Genomic DNA, 17443 nt, shown 5'->3' with positions numbered 1-17443 from the left:
CTTCCTCCGCTCAACGATCCTCGTTGCACCAAGTCATCTAGGTTGCGGCAACCACCAAGAGAAACAAGTGAATTCCACAGCGAAACACGAACACCAAGTGCCTCTAGACGCAATCACTCAAGCAATACACTTGGATTCACTCACAATCTCACAAAGATGATGAATCAATGATGGAGATGAGTGGGAGGGCTTTGGCTAAGCTCATAAGGTTGTTATGTCAATACAAGTGGCCAAGAGGGTGAGCTTGAGCTGGTCATGGGGCTTAAATAGAGAGCCCCACGAATAGAGCCGTTGGGCTCACAGAGCAGACCACTGTGCATCGATCGGACGCGCAGGTCGGGATGACCGGACGCACGCCACCCAGCGTCCGGTTGCACGATGCGCGCCACGTGGCCCTCGGTTCAACCTCGTCCATGTGATTTCAACGGTCAATTTGATCACCCGCATGGTTAAGTCATGACCTGAGCAGAACCGCAAGGCCGGACGCACCAGAGCAGCGTCCTCTCACACACTCACCCGAGCCAATGTCACCGAGATCGGACGCGCCGCTGCCAACGATAACGCAGAGTCCGATCGACTTCAAAGAGGTTCCAGAGCCAGCAAATCGTGACTAGACGCGTCAGGTTCACCCTGGCCGGATGCGGACCGGCATCCGATCCTTCTTCTCCTCTGCGAGCCAAGTCACAAGACTAACGTCAGCGTATGTCACGGTTGACCGAATGCACCTCTGTCGAGTCCGGTCGCTTTTTACTCCAGCGTCCGATCACACACTGAGGCTAAGCACTTCACTGCTCAGTACTGACCGGACGCACCGACTGAGTTCGGTCACACCGAGCTCAACGTCCGGTCACTGAAAAACAGTGACAAACACCTCCTCTACTTCACCAACTTCTCCATCCTTGCTTGAATGTGCCAACCACCAAGTGCAACACCTTGTGCACGTGTGTTAGCATATTTTCACAAATATTTTCAAGGGTATTAGCACTCCACTAGATCTAAATGCATATGCAATGAGTTAGAGCATCTAGTGGCACTTTGATAACCGTATTTCGATACGAGTTTACCTCTCTTAATAGTACGGCTATCGATGCTAAATGTGATCACACTCGCTAAGTGTCTCGATCACCAAACCAAAAAGCTCCTATGGATATCACGTTTGCCTTGAGCTTTTTGTTTTTCTCTTTCTTCTTTTCTAAGCCGAGCACTTGATCATCACCATGTCACACCATCATCATGATCTTCACCATTGCTCCACCATATGGAATAGTGCTACATATCTCATAATCACTAGAGCACTTAGGGTTTCATCAATTCACCAAAACCAAACAGAGCTTTCAACAAGTTGTCCAACAGGCCGACCAATTTGGCCATTTATACTTGCAAGCAACATCATATCTTGTACTTTTTTTAGGGATCTTGTGCAATTTTCTTTACCCTGTCCTTTTTTTTGCGATTCATCTTTACCCTGTCATTCTGTGCTAGGGCGGTTGCTTACCATCAGCATGTTCGGTTGGCTGGTTCATATCGTTGCTGGTTCATGAAGAAATATTGCTGGCTGATTTGTGTGAGAGAAAAATACTATTCCGACTAAAAATTTACGATCATTTACGACAAGCCACAGCCAAACGAACAGACTGCATAGGAATCATACAACCAGGATTGCTTTCCGACCCTTGTAATCTGGGTTTAATGTTTTATATGAGTTTTCAAAAAGGTAACATTTTAACTGGATGCCACGATGCATTGGAGGGAAAATTTCAGATATGGGCTCTTTGCCTTTTGAATAAGGTACCGTTTAGTTCCACTTCATTTTACAAAAATTTTTAAGATTCTTCGTCACATCGAATCTTTGAACGCATGTATAAAGCATTAAATATAAATAAAAAATAAAACTAATTACACAGTTTAGACGAAATTCACGAGACAAACTTTTAAGCCTAATTAGACTATGATTGAACACTAATTACCAAATAACAACGAAAGTGCTACAATACCATTTCGCCAAAAATTTTGCAAACTAAACAGACCCTAAATCTTTTCTTTCGTCATTTCGATTGCAATAGATTGGGCGACGGGTAAATTTTGCTTAACTCCCCTTCCAGTCCACATATTGGGACGAAATGGTCAAATGGATCTACCCTAGTGTTAAGACTCAAGAGCTTGTACGGATTGGACGATTGAGGTGACAAATAAGTTCAACCCCATCGATCCTCATATAGAGAATGATTTAAACGAAAAAGTCCTAATTGGGCTCGCGCCGCATCAACATTCACTGACTACATCCTACCGAATGAAGTAACAATAAAAACAAAAGGAAAAGAAAATGATGAAAACAGGTGCTTCAGACTAATCCTCAACTACCACAGGTACACATTATGAGGACGATTTCACAGAAATAAGCAGGCAAACAAAAATGCGTATAACAGCGAACAAAGGGAGCAAGTCCTCAGCAGTTTCAAAAACCTATTCAGGGTCTACCATTAAAATCCATTTTTGAGGCCATGCTTCCACTGACAATACATATGATCTTTCTGCTGCTAGTAAGTAGCAGGGATTTAATCACATTTGATATTTCTGTAGATTCTCCTTACAAAAAGGGTTGACCCTAGATACCCAATAGCACCTGAATCACCAACAAAAGTAGACAGGTCAAAAACTGAAAACAGTCACATATATTGCCAAGGCACAATCTTTGGTTAAAGGGTAAGCTTACCACAAAGTATGCCTAGACCAAGGCAGAACATCAGTGTGTAGCCAAAGTAGAAACTTGTCTGGAAGAAGCCTGACATCTTTGTTTTCACATGGTAGTAGTAGATGGAGTACAGATACACATACAAAGCGGTTGATGCTGCAGAGGAAAACGACGTCCATTGCCAATGATAGTTCTCGGCGTTCAGCAAGAAATAAGTACCCACAATAGTGACGCAGATGGTGACTATTAGAAGGATGACGAAGACCTAGCAACATGAAACCATAGACATAATACACCTGCAAAGAAGCCCCAAAATTGTGTCATGGTTGTAAACTTGGTCAAATCAAAATTGCAAATATGGTACAGATAAATCGATGGAGAAATGCACTATGAAGCATGGACATCACTTGGAATCGCCAGAGGAACATAAAATAACCAATCATGCACACCTTACAGTACAAGATCGCAGTTGTAAAAGAAAGCGATGTCAGGAGTACAAAATATTAAAAAAGTATTTGTTTGTTTACCTTATAGTTCCAGAATGATGTGAACACAAAGTACATCTCAATGAAGATGCTACCAAAGGGAAGCAGACCACCCATCAATGAGATGACAGAAGGTGTAAGGTACCACTTCTTCTCAGGAATAGGCCGTGGAATAGACTTTACACGGCAGGGGCTTGTTAGGAGCACCACTCCAGTTCCTACCAACGACAGTTCCCAAAAGCACCAAGGGAAAGGAGATGAAAGCCCAAAGTACAAACATGACAACCATTGTGCCAAATGGTATTGCTGCTAATGAGCGGTAGAAGATGGCAATTGTATTCAATGCGAAGCCAATTGAAAAACACAAGAACGGAAAGAGGGATGCTGTAAGAACCATCGCTTTAATCCAGTTTTTGCCTGCCATGAATTCAAGAACCATTCGATAAGCCATAAATTGTGAGGTGAGGATTCCATACATGATAATTTAAACTGTAGACTCCTTTTAAAAGAGAAGAACATGAAGGTACAACATGGGAACAGATATTGCAAAGAAACTGGATTGCGCAAACATGAGAATTAATAGAAAATTGTGCAGAACCATACCACCATTCCTTGAGTAAAGACCACCACTAACATATCCAGAAATAAACGATGTAAGAGCATAGCACACAATGAAGGTTGTGATGATAGCCCCTCGCCTGACAAACACCATCCAATTGAAGTTAGAGAAAAGCATTGTGTAGAGGATTATGCTTCTGCTTAAATTGTTCAAATGTGTCGAAGAAATAATCTGGCTTATAATTCATCACATTGGTTCATAAGGGCAGTCCCTCCCACCCACCCCCCAAAAGAAGTCCCTATAAAATTTCAAATAGTCATTGTAGTCCTATACCATGTATTGTGCATTTACTTATAGGTTTTTTCTGCTAATGAATTATTGCTCTCTCAGATATTTCAAGCAATATGTTGTGCATGCAAGGAGGACAGAAAAGGGGTGTATGTTGAGTGTACCCAATGTATAGCATGCCAACGATGGCCAAAACAATCACAAGTAGGATAAGAGCTGCCAATTGGGTGCCGATACCAACAACTGCAGAAAGAAACATCAAACTTCGGGGAGGCCGAAATACATCACCATGGACAAGCTTCCATCCTGATTCCTCATTCACATCTCTCTCCTACAAAGGTGCATCAACTTAAGCAACAATGGAGTGGGGAAGCCAACAAAATCTAGTGAAAACATTTCTCTAGCTATTAAGTATACAGTTAAACAGTAGGTGCACCAGAATTCAGATCCTACTCACCAGGGACTCTAGATCATCATCTTCACGAGCATATTTGGCATAATCATTTCTCAAAGTCCGCATCAATATCATCGAAACCAAACCAGTTAGGAAAATAACCATCATGAAAGAGTTGAAAATGGAGAACCAGTGAATCTGAAAATGTGAAATATGAACAGAGCTTAGGACTTCTAATAGTTAGTTAAAAGGGAAGATAAAGCTGAATAGAAACTAGAAAGTTGTCAGTTGTACAAACAAAGTATCACCTGGTGTTCAAAGAAAGGATAGTCCAGGTACACTTCAAAACGGCGTGCAAATGATACATCTGTTGCTACCCACTTCACTGAATATGTCATTTCCAATTTCTTACCATCTTCAAGAAGCTTAGGAGACTCTTGGGTGAGATTTACATGAATTATCTAAAACAAAAATCACATCAGATCATGTTATTTAGCTGCATCCAAATTGATGTGTTAACGTTCTGGAAAAACGCAATATAGCATACCCTGTTATCATTGTATTTAACAAGGATGTTCTTGTGTGTGTAAAGATAATGCTTGTTTTCACTGTTCTTGTCAGTCTCCCCAACAAAACCTGTTCCAAACATAGAGCGACTATCATATCATATAGCAAAACAGGTAGACACATTGAGAAAAGAAAATACTATGTTGAGAAGAGCCTACCCCAAAGAGGCAGATCATCTAGAAGAATATGGCAGCAGGCAACGAAAAAGCAATTTACCCACAAAGATGAATGACAACGTTAGAAATAAGAAATACATCCCAAATTATCATAATACTATAGAACATGATGGATCAAAGGTGGATCCACATACCTATAAAAAATTCGAACCAATATGAGCTTTCAATGGCATCAGCAAACTGCTGGACCTTTTTAGCATCTAGCTCAAGTGAACAAATGAAGCCCTTCTCCACATTTTCTAGACCAAAATAACATTTATACAGTCAGTAAGACAAAAAAAGTTATACTTACACGAAAAGCACATATTAGATCAGCTTTCCAATAAACAGTAGATAAAAGCAAGGATGAAATGAGAACAATATGGGCATACTTAAGAACTTTATTTCAAGCTGACTATCAATCAGCTCATTTCCACCCAGGACCTCTCCAAGACCACCCCATTTATGTGTAGGGTTCTCAGACAGGTTGACAAAATGGAAGGCTGTAATAGTTGTAAGTTTCTTGAGGATTATTGTAAGGGCCCACTTTATTCACCCAAAGCTTAACTGGCTCTTCAGTTTTGTACTGCATGTAAGAAGCATTAAAAGGGATGAGAACTTTTGAGTTCGGAACATATTTGCACTGCATGTAGGAAGCATAAAGAAACAACATTCAAGCAGCAACCACATAAGTAAAATCTGTCAGGTACTGCGAATGATCTCTGCTACGAATTTCTGTGGTGATTTATTTCTCAGGGATTGACATATCGATATTTATTTGTAATGTTCTATCTAGATTTAGACATAAGAAGACATTGGGTTATTAGTAACTATTACAGATAACAGCTGTCATTGAGACTTTTTAAGTTACAGAAAACAATTTGTTGATTTATGTTACAGAAAACAATTTGTTCTTTCTTCAAATAGAAGTCAAGGGCTATCATAAATTGTCCAAACTTCAGACTGCATTGAACTAGTTCTAGCGTTCCTTCAAAAACCAAAATTGAAAAGCTACATGATATAGATGCCATTATGAATTTATGATGTGATCAAATTGGCAGCATAGCTAACTAACTAAGATAAAATGTAGTGGACCTCACTCCTGACAGTATTAAGCTACCAGCGACAACGCAACAGCATTAACTGTTACACCAGTGCTGCATCATTGTCAATCAGCAAGTTGTAATTTGGTCGTATAGGTGCCTAATTAGGTTAAGGTTTTTCCCACCTTCTATATAACACAATGCACTAATAGTTGGAAACATTTGCAGCGAGACATAAAAATCTGAAGGATGTTGGAACCAGTGTGATATCGAGCATAATTTTATGCGACTTAAATTCAAAAGAATGGCTACAAGGAAGTTTTTTTGTTTGCGATAAAAAAAAAACTCCAAGACACATCCACATTAAACTTGATTCAACAAAGGTATAGGTGAGTGTGCATAGTAGTCTGTGGCATTCTTGTTGGACAAAGGTAAAAGCTGAGTGAGCATCGAAGCAATTCTGATCAAACAGATCCACAGATTCAGGACAGCACATAGCATGTAGGGTGAATTATCATAATATCATTGACAGGGAGCATAACGCAAAAAAAAAAAAAAAAAAAAAAAAAACCTACAATATGCAATCGAAGGTAAACGACACACGCAATACAGTCAATACAAGTGTCCAAAACACCGAAATGTACAAAAAATATTTCCTTAGCAACACTAAGCTCTACATTCCTATGCATCACAACCCGGAGCATGACTGCATGAGTAAGCACCGCAGCCATCTGCTACTCCCAAATTCAAAACCCATGAGCTATTAAGCTTTCATCACAAAATGCCAGCATGCCCGTTATACCAGCACTCCCACATCGAGTCTTACTACTCTATAAGCCGTAGCCATCCTCTAAACGCGTCCTCGACTGTCGAACACCAGGAACTCTCTCATCGCATCAGCTCCAACCGAAACGAACCCAACCGAACCTCACATTAGAACAACCCCGAGCGAGGAGCCGGCGCCACCAACCCAACAGCGTGAGATCCGACCGACGAGGCGGTCCAGATCCAGCGCGACTCGAGCGATCTAACAGGGATAGCCGCGAGCAGAGACTTGGATCCGGGGCACGGAGAGGCCGCGTGGTAGGGTCGTGGGCACGCACCTTGTGGTCGGACTCGGAGGCGGAGGCGAGCGCGAGCAGGGCAGCGAGGGCGAGGCCGAAGCCGAGCAGGAGGTGGCGGCCGCGGCCCAGGCCGCCGCCGGAGGAGGGGAGCATGCCGCCGGCGGCGAGATCTGGGGAGGAGGAGGAGGACACACGAGTGTCGCGGTCGCGAGCCTTGTGGGGTTCGGCGTTCGGGTCGGCCCGAGACGGCGACACTCACGAGTCACGAGCCCAGCAGCTGGCTCCTCCGGCTCCGGGGCAGGGCGTTTTCTTCGCCGGGTGCCCGCTGGATTCGTCGAGAGATCGTGTGGCTTGTGATGTTTTCCCTCCGTGGCTTGGACGGTCTGTGATCTTGCTCTGGGATGCCGTGGACCGTTGACTTTGAGCATGTGACTAATGACAGGTAAACTTTTCTTTTTCTGGCTGCGAAAATCCACCGGTTTTCCTTCTTTGCTTACCTGCCTAACCCTGAGTACATTCATCGAGATCTGTGTGTAATTGGTCCATCACTCACAATAGGTTAAATTTATTTTAGTCTGAAATCAACTATTCAAATTTTAACTATAGAAATACCTTTTAGATTTTGAGTTTGAGCGTCAAAATGATATGAGTAGATTGTCTTGCAAAATAGTCACACATAGATTACATTTTATTTGTTGCCTTTTTAGTCCATGGTGTAATGGACATTGTTGATGAATGCTACTTGTTGGCGATTTAACGTCGGACAAACGTAATCCTCGATGCTTCATCCATAATTCTCAGACTAACGATTTCTTTGTTAGTGCTCGTCCCCCAGGATTGTCTTCATCTGGCAAAACCGAGGAGTTTGTATTGGAAGAAAGGAAGGATGAGAAGCCAGTCAAGTTACTTCGCTTAAGAACGAAGACAAGGAGTGATTTGAATGAAGGGTGAAGACAACCGGACCATCACAAACAATCCTTCTTATGGAGATCGCTTAGAACATGTTAAGATATTGTATCAAAGATGTAACGACCAGTTCACCCTTAAACACAAAAGGGGTTATATGTAATGGAATCGTGGGTATTTTAGACATTATTATTAGTAAGATTAACGAAGGCCAATACCTCTATAAATACCTCCTGACATGTACAAATGGGACTCAATTGAGTTCACTTTGTCTCTCGATGCTTGTTTGATTACTTTCACCCAACACTACCATCTTTAAACGAAAGAGCCAATACTCCTGATTTTTTTGAATTTAGCTCATCAATATATGAAATGTTACATGAAAGAGCCAATACTCCTGATTTTTTGAATTTAGCTCATCAATATATGAAATGTTACATGTTCACACAGTATAGTTGATATTACTATGCGCATTCATCATATAACTACTTTCGTGATTACTAATTTAGCAAGAACTTCTACAAAATGATTAGAAGATGAGAGCTACCCAATAGAGTGTACCTAACTAAGTCATAAGTCGGTACTTTAAAAATCATGGCCAAAAACCGATTAATCTAGATCAAGAACTAGGGTATGTTAATCATTTTAATAGCTTGCTTACTCGATTAATGATGAGGGAAACAACTAGCCCATCGTATCATTCTCTTCCTTAGTTTTCTCTTCCTTAGTTCTCTACATATTATCTAAGACGAACGTGCAACAAACCTGCTAGCAACCTCACTCTATCATTGGCAACCCTTACTCGCCACCACCTAGAGCCTTATACTATCAAAATTGGTGGTGGCAAACTTAGTCGTAGCTAGTCTGACAATCACATCTTATTGGCACTTATGCCTGGACACCAGATCGAGGTACTTTGTTGTGTGGTCTGAATTCTGATTCTATTTATTTGTCTTGGACAAAAAAAAATCTTCATTGAAGTCATTCGCATGTGGTGATCGGCTTGTAGATCATATATTTCAACAATCTTATCGATAGATTATGATTTATGGAGAGTACAATAAGAGAATTTGATATACTATGTAATCATGCAAGCGCCGATTGGTCAATTGTTTCATTGTTTTTTGTGCAAGCAAGTCTTCATGCCTCACATGATCATGTCACTAACTAGCCATAAAGCCATGAAACAGCTACACTTTTATCATCCCATTGTTAGGGTTGTCTCTAGAGTTAGGTAATAGGCAGGGGCGAAGCTGAGTAGCAGCTTGTGGGTGTAGCCACACATATGAATATGTTTTCAGAACATTGAAATGGGCACCAGAAGATGAGAAGTTTATTGAAATCCCCAAGAATGATACACATGAAGGGAATGATGAACAACAAGCACGGAAGGTGATCTCTCTTTACTTGTCTTAGCTTTTATATGCTGGTTAACTATTGTTTGGATGATTTTCACCTTCTTAATATAATGATGGGCTAGTTCTCTTGATTGTTTGAGAAAAAAGAAATTAGATGATTGATTTAGCTCTTATTTTTGCATGCAGGTATGGCTCATCGCCGCAGGATGTGCACAACACTTAGTGCCTGATGTTGCCCTGCTAACCAATGTTAGACATGAGAAGCAACCTTTTCAAACAGCATTCGAAACCATCTGGTCAAGCCACAGGGGAAAGTGCAAAGCAGGTAAATTGGTGCTCACTGCATTAAACCTGCTATGCTGACTGCTTTAAACCTACTATACAATTATTTCTTCCAAGGGCTACCATTGTATGGCCCTCGATTGATGACCCTTTTGTCTGCGCCTCGCTCTAGTTTAGCTCATTTAGTCATATATTCGGTGCTGAATTGGTCCACGACAGTTTTAGTGACTAGGATGAGTTTGGTCAATCCTTCGCATTGTCTCGTCCTCTTTTCCTATTTTTAGCCCCCGATGTTGTATTTCCTTCCCCTCCTCCTGATGATGTATTTCCTTCCCCTCATCCTCATGCTGTATTTCCTTCCCCTCCTTTCATTCCTTTCCTTCCTTTGCTTTCTTTCATGCTGGGCGCAGGGGATGCTGGAGTTACTTTCGTGCTAGCCGCAGCGATGGTTGGAGTTCCCATTGATGGCAATATTATATGCACATCGTTTGCCCAATACAAAGAACATGTATGAGCAGGGGGTTCAAGGGACTGTAACTTATGACAAGAACAAGAAATTCCCTTCATATTGCCTTCATCAACACATATCTCACATTCCACATAGTAATGTCTGTCTCCTTTTATCCTCCCTACCCATAATATACTTGATCGTATCATAGCCATCTAGAATCATAATCAGAAAACACTTGTTGGCTGCTTTTATGCTGAACTACACCTTGGCAAAAACTCTTGGAGTGAACAATTTCGTAGCCTCTTTCTCAATAATTGAAGCATCCAGTTCTAAGCATGGTTCAAAATTCGATGCTTCAAAGTTCAGATACGCTTCATTACTATGCAGTCGTGAAAGGCAGTGGTCAAAGTGCTCTACCAGCTCAAACAGTGTCATTTTACAATCTAGATTTACCGAAAGCCTAGAGTTTAGGCTCTCACTCCGCTGGAGTCCTAAATAGCACTTACCAACATGATACGTAGCACACCAGGTTTCCCTCATCTCATACATTGGATACAACCATGACTCCTTATCTGTAACGTTATGCTTATCCAAGAATTTCAACCATTTTCTCTCAATCTCTTCTATGGAGCAACAATCATAAAGGAAATACCTGAAATCATCCTTCACACCATCATCGTGAAGATTACGCACAATGTTCTACTCAGTATGTGAAAGTGCATTTGCCCCATATGTGGGTTTTGGTGTACTGATGACATCCAAATTAGGGACTAATGAGGTCTTAATGAGATATATTACAGCTTTAGTCCCATGAAAGTTTTAAAGAGTTGATCTAAGATGAAATAGTATCCCTCAATTCTTGAAGTTAAAAAAGGCGGACAAACTCAAAGCGCTCTCCAAAGTTTTACCTTTTGTTGAGTTTAGGTTCCGCCACACTATAAAGAGGGATGCAAGTTTAGGTGGTCTGAGAAAGATAGAGTGCTTAAGCATAAAAATAAAAACAAAAGAGTGACACTTAATCACCTCACGAACACCTAGATATAGTTTGTGGACTTTTGGTTGCCGGAAGTCCCAACATGAGCCGGAAGTCCCGGCGCTCTTGAACTTAGCCACCAAGCTTGACTGACTATCGAAAGTCTAGGCTCGAGCCGGAAGTCCCTGTGCTCTTGAACTTAGCCGCCAGGCTCGGCTGACCGTCGGAAGTCTCGGTTTGAGTCAGAAGTCCTAGCTACCAGAAGTCCCAACAGCCGCTAGGAGTTCTGACTCTAGCCGAGCCAGCCCTTTGGTCTATGCTAGTGAACAATGTTTTGTAGAAGAGCCGAAAGCCCAGCGATCTATGTCGAAAACTTTCGACGCAGATTTGAATGGTTGGATTTGCCTATGAGTATAAATAGCTCTCTCCTCTCTTCTAACCATTACCAACTCATTCATTGATTACCAACCTTCGTCCAAAACAACTCCCAAGCATTCAAGGCACCCCTCTCCTCTCTCCTTTGCTCCAATCTTTGATTCTCCTATGGTTTTGAGTGAAAAGAGAGTGGGATTGAGTGAGAGAATCACTTTGGCAAGCTTGAGCACTCGAATTTCTTCATCAAGCCAGTTGGATTTGCGTCTATTACTCTTGGAGCTTTGCTCCTAGCTGGCTATTCATCGCCTAAGGGCTTCCATCTTGTGGAAGAGCCTTTGGAAGTTTGTATTACCCTTGATTTCTTAGTGAAAAGCTCAAGTGACCTTTGTGGTTTTCTTGAGAGAGGCAAGGAGGTGAAAGTGACTTCGACCTTTGTGGTCACCTGAACAACAAGGACGTAGGAGCTCCTTTGTGAGGTTGCCAAACCTCGGGATAAATCCTTGTGTCCCACGTACTTGTTGTTGTTGAGACTTATGCTATCATATTTGTTCTTGTTGGTTTCTCTTTCTATCGATGAGATATGGCCGGCGGACTACCGAGGGATATGCCCATGGTAGTAGATGAATCCATGAAGGTGCACGTGAGGGTATAGGACGGTGACACAGAACGCAAGAGACAACGATTAGGCAGGTTCAGGCCATCGACTTGGTGTAATACCCTACGTCCTGTATCTTTTGGTGAGTTGTATTATGTATATTCAGATGAAAACGAGGGGGGCCCTACCCACCTTATATAGCCCGAGGGGTAGGGTTATAGGTCAATTGTTTCTATCATGATCGGTTTACAAGATAGGAATTATAGAGATTGCAGAATCTAGCATATCTGAATAGATCATCCTTGATCACCAAGGATCTTCACGCAGTCTTGCGAGGCACGCCAACCTATGCCATGCTTTGCGCGACATAGTCTTGTGGGCTAGGCCTCCCCTGGCGGCTCGGCCCATGTATAGCCCTATGGGTATCAGGGGTCATACCCCCACAGCTAGTCCCCGAGCGCCTTATATCCACTAAGCAACACCGTCTTGAGCTTGTCTGAGCTATCCAACTTGTTGCCAATCATCAGGTGCAGGCTTCCGACCAATTTAACTAGGAGCTGAGCTATTGAAGCGTCCGAGCTATTGAACGAGCGTTTGAGCTATTGAACGAGTGTCCGAGCTATTGAGGTAGATGTCCAAGTAGTTAGACGGGCCAATGAAACTGGACTCGCTTAAAGTTGAGGTTTGTTAGAAGGATGTAAGGGGCTCAAGTTAAATTTTTTTGAAGTATCCATCGTAGGTGAAGTGTGCCCACTTAGGTTCGGGCGGTGAAGTAGGACGCTTAGCGTCCCTGACTTAGTTAGCACGGAGGAAACTTAGTCCCTCGAGGGCAAAGATAAGTGCTTAGCACCCATGCCGTAGGCAGAATTAACTCTTAGAGCCAAACAGAGAGCAATGACAATTATCATCCACGACTTAGTCATTTTGAAGAGACCTGGGTCCTAGAAATAAGCACATTCACCTCAAGGTGAAGTGTGCCCACTTAGTCTCTGAGCCTGGTAGTAGGTGAAGTAGCCACATGGTGCCAGGGTCCAAAGTAATAGTCTTCAGGTGCGAACCCAGTCCCCAGCTTAGCTGGAAACCAATCCCCAGCTTAGCTAAGAGAAAGCAGTGTGGAAATAAGTACAGTCATCGCAAGATGATGTGTACACATGTAGTCCCCAAGCCTGCTGGAAGATTGCAAAGGTATCTTGTAGAAGGGTCAGAAAATATCTTGACATAAATGTCTAAAAACTCCATCAAACAACGCTTAACATTGAACTTTGTTTCATCGTTCTATGTCCAACGCAGTTTGATGCGATGGCCCACTAGGGCCATTCGGTGGCCCATCGACACCTAGAGATTTTTGGAGAGAATGTGGTGGGGCAGGTGTGGTTTCCCAAAAACCCTGGAAGGCAGAGGGTTAGGGGTCGAACCGTTATAAGAGCGCCATGGCCCCAGTGCACATTCCCCATCATTCCTTTGCCACTTCGTCTTCTTCGTCACGCCCACACCAGCAGCAGCTAGCAACTGCTCCACCATTAAAGCAACAGCAAGCACATAGTCTCCTCCAGGCCACAGATCTGTTAGATGGTGCCCAAAAGTAACCATGGCAGCTCGAGTAGAGCATCCGTGCGAGCTCAATTGCGCTAAGGAATGGGTGGAGTCCGTCAACAATGAGGCGATGCTCAATCAGTTGGTGGTGCATGACGTGTTGCCTGATAGGGTGATGATGGGGTGGCATTCCGGCTCGCGATGAGAGCTTTCCTACTCTTTGCTGCTGATGAATTAGTAGTTTTTGAAGATTACTTCTATCAGCGGATTTGGTGTTCTGATCCATTCGTTCCTCCATGGGTTGATTAACTATTACGGGATTAGTCTTTGCAATCTAGGCCCAAATTCCATCCTTCATGTCTCTGTCTTTATCCATTTATGGTAAGCCTATCTTGGCATTCTTCCACATTTTGATCTCTTCCACCACTTCTTCTGTTTGAAAGCTCGGGGGGATCTAGATCTAGGATCATAGGCAGTGCATACTTAGCAGCTTTAGGATGGGATGGTTGGCAAATACATCACCACCCCGTTTGAACACAAATGTGAAGTATTGGGTGCAGCGATGGTTCTACATGCCATAGGGGGGAACACTATGTGGCATGCGATATTGATCGGATTCCTGTGAGCAATGCAAGTGGTCGGAGAGACCTGGTGTCAATGGAATGGAGCAAGTGACAGAGCTCTTGACACTGATCGACCAGAGAAGGGTGGATGGGGTCATAGTAGCAATGAATTTCACTTTTCGGCGATGCCAGCCTAGCAAGGAGAGGGCACATCCCTAGTATGAATTCTGGGGAGGTACTGATGGGGCCCGTGAGGTGCCCGAGCTGATTGACTGGGACGAAGTCATATGGCGGATTGTGTTGTTGTTTAACCTCGCAGGGCGTCGTAGGATCGATGACCAGTAGAGGGCCTTTAGTGTAGGGAACCTCCCACCATGGGTAAGAGCCTTCTTTCTGGTTTTGCTTGATTCCTTATCTATTGCAATATAGTCATTTGTGATCTTGAAGATTCGTGGGTAGGACCAGGCGGTGTACTTCTTGGTGGTGCCATTGGCTGACTGGTCCGAGGGGTGTTGATGCTCGGCCGAGCAGTCCCCAGCATCGAGCCAGCTCAAAAGCTAGTGGGGATAGCTTGGATGATCATAACAACGAAGGTGGAGGCAAGCGGATGTCACATGTCCATGAGAAACTCCGGGGGAAGCGGCCTGCTGGCGAGGAGCCATCCCCAAAGAGAAGGAAGACAACCGGGTCATCTCATCATGAGGAGAGGCCAGTGAGCATTGGAGCTACCGACCAACGCCGAAGATGCCAGCTGGTGGTGTTGAGCTCATCAGATGATGATGGACCAATGATGCCTCCATCACTGAGGGCCATGACGCCTCTACCATATGCGTCTACTAGGGCTAAGACACGTGAGAGGTGGCAGACATGGGAGGCCACGATGGCGATGCCCGACACTACTCGGGCGACACAAGTGGTGGCAACTCTAGTGGCACTAGCAGCGATAGCCTAGGCGACTACCATAGTCCTCGAGACCATGCGAACGACTCTAGTAGCGACAGTGCAGGCATCCACCGTAGTTCCTAGGAGTGGAGCCGCTGGCAATTCGGGAGCTAGACCGAGCGGTACTTGGCAAGCATGCCAATTCCGAACAGCATGATGGGAGTCCCAATTATAAATTCCCTTCTTTGTGCATGATTCCTCTTTGGCATGGTGTTTTGTTTCCTGACTGAGTTGTTTGCTTGCCGAAGTAGGGAGTCGAATAAGGACCTGCGGCCTACTGCTACTGATGATGAGGGGCGTGTGGTAGAGCCGAAGGCTCCCCACACCCCGTAGGGACAAGGGGAAGCAGATCCAGTTGCCCCCATCGTGGAGCAACTAGCGGCCATGGAACTGGCCACCCCCATAATGCAGGAGCCACTAGTTACCAGGACCAACCTCGCCTGGCAGTGGGGCACACAGCGAGGGTGATCCGGGTGACGAGGTGTTCTAGAGCACAGTGGCGATGTCGATTGACCCTACCAGAGTAGAAGTAGGGACCATAGGGGATGCGCTGGGCAACACAACGTAGGATCCACCCACAGTGGCATCGGCATCGTCGATAATGGAGGTAAGGCTCAGACAAGCCATCTAAGCACAGCAATGACCGATTAGGGCATCTCTATAGGCGGCTACTGTGGAAGTTGAAGAAATTATGCGAGAGCCTACTCTGCATAGTTATCCAGCATGGTGAAGAGATTTGAAATGCTAGAGGAGGGGAGGTGAGCACAGAGACGAAAAGGCTGAGAACCGACCTGGCGACAATGATCAGCCGCATTGAGGTAAGCCCGAAAAATCCTTCCATTGTGTGCCTTGAAGATTGCTATATTTTGACACCTTGAGCTTTGTAGAATGTCATGAAGGTGTCCAAGCAGCGTCGACGGCAACTAGAGGAGATGGCCCTTGGTGCTGGATGAAATTAAGACCCTATAGGCATCGGTAAATGACCTCCAAGCACTCCTACTCCAAGAATGCCACCACAGAGAAGATCTGGAGGTGAAAGTCCTAGCATTAGAGAAGGAGTTTTGGCAGATGGAGGCAGAGAGCCAGTTGCTGGTCGAGCAACTTAGCCACAGTACCGACCAGCAGAAAGGTATGATTCTGGATCCTGTTTCATTAACACTCAGTGTTATGAGACGTCCGGCTGTGGTATGCAGCGCTGGAGATGGAGCTCGGCCTTTCTCGGGAGGCCATCGCATAGCTGATTGTGGAGAATGAGGAGGCAGAGGAGATGGCCGAGCAGATCGCTAAAGATCTTCGACGTAAGTACTTGCCACTTTATTTTTACTTGCGCAGTGTTGGACGCATGCTTAGCACAAGCCTAATTTTTTTGCAAAGTATCGGTACCAGGCGCACACATAGCTTAAGGTCTTTGGAGACCAGGTGAAAGCATAGGATGAGATGATTGAGGCGATGGAGGTAGGGATCAAGCCCGTACTTGACTGTATTGGCTTTGAACCATCTGAAGGGAGAGAGCGGCTGCTTGGAGACCCGCTAGCTCGGTCAATCATGGACCGGTGCTGAATGACATGGTCGAACTTCAAAGAGTTCACATGCAGCATCGTCCATGAAGTTGTCGTGCATGCACTTGGGTAGCTAATGTCACACTACCCTTCGGTGGATCTCCAATGGGTGGCAACCGGATACGCGTAGGGCATGAATGCAAAGAAGATCGCCAAGCTAGAAGATGATGCGAAGGAGCCAGCGAAGAGGTTGGCCAAAGATGTCGAGCTATTCGGTGAAGGGGAGAGCAATGGTCCGTAGAGTAGAAAAAACTCATGTTGAATCGTTGTATAAAAGTGCTTAGCAACTTTTGTTGAGCACTTGTTGTTATGGTATGTTTGTGTTTATATTTGATATAAACCATCTAATCAGTAGTGTATAGCTAAGTCCCTAGCCCTAGCTAGCCTGTTAACCAGTAACACGGGGCGCAAAGAGCTATGTGCGTGTGGGAAGAATAGGGCATCGCTAAGGAACCACTCCTGACCACCCATGATGTAGAGGTCGAACGCTCATGCACATGTCAGGGAGAAGTTGAAGACAGGGTCATCTCTGAAGGCATCCGAATGCTAATGTGTCTGTTTAGGTATTTGCCTTAGGCGTAGGTGGCGTGTCATCTTTAAGATGTTGTATGTAGAAACAGAATCGCTTAGCGGAAAAAGCACAAATATAATAATACAGG

At 44.1% G+C, this 17443-nt stretch overlaps 1 pseudogene; it reads right to left on the bottom strand.

Moving 5' to 3' along the window:
• Nucleotides 1–2324: 2324 nt before the first annotated feature.
• On the bottom strand, nt 2325–7538 carry LOC136508397 (transmembrane 9 superfamily member 1-like; annotated as a pseudogene).
• Between the last annotated feature and the right edge of the window lie 9905 nt (nt 7539–17443).

Source organism: Miscanthus floridulus, chromosome 15 (assembly GCF_019320115.1).
Source record: "Miscanthus floridulus cultivar M001 chromosome 15, ASM1932011v1, whole genome shotgun sequence".
Lineage (NCBI taxonomy): Eukaryota > Viridiplantae > Streptophyta > Magnoliopsida > Poales > Poaceae > Miscanthus > Miscanthus floridulus.
The sequence above is the reverse complement of the archived record's forward strand: the minus strand, read 5'-3'. Positions and strand labels throughout refer to the sequence as shown.